Here is a 385-nt window from a genome sequence, read left to right as displayed (position 1 = left end):
CCCCACCCCACCCCAGCATCACCCACAGATTCCCCCCCCCAGAGCATGGACATGCCCCCCAACACCCCAGGGCTCTCCCCATGCCCAGTGCTAATCCCCTCCCAGCCCATTTTACCCCCCCCAAACCCTGGGATGGGGACCCCAGCCCCACGGGGGACCCCCAGCCCCACCGGGAGGGTCACCCCCTCCCACCTTCCTGGCTTTTTTCTCGCTCCGGCTCTGCTTCGCCTTGCTGACCGTCTCCTCCCCGGTGCCCAGCGAGTGGGTGAGCTGCGCCTGCTGGAGACCGGTGGGTGAGGGCAACCACCCGGGAGGGGTCCCCCCGCCATTGCTCCCCATCCCCCCCAAAAAACCCCCACCTGGGTCTGGGCCGGTGGTGGCCCCC

This window comes from Egretta garzetta, unplaced genomic scaffold (genome assembly GCF_000687185.1).
Source record: "Egretta garzetta isolate BGI_Z169 unplaced genomic scaffold, ASM68718v1 scaffold92, whole genome shotgun sequence".
NCBI classification, from domain to species: Eukaryota; Metazoa; Chordata; class Aves; order Pelecaniformes; family Ardeidae; genus Egretta; species Egretta garzetta.
Note: the sequence above shows the minus strand (reverse complement) of the source record.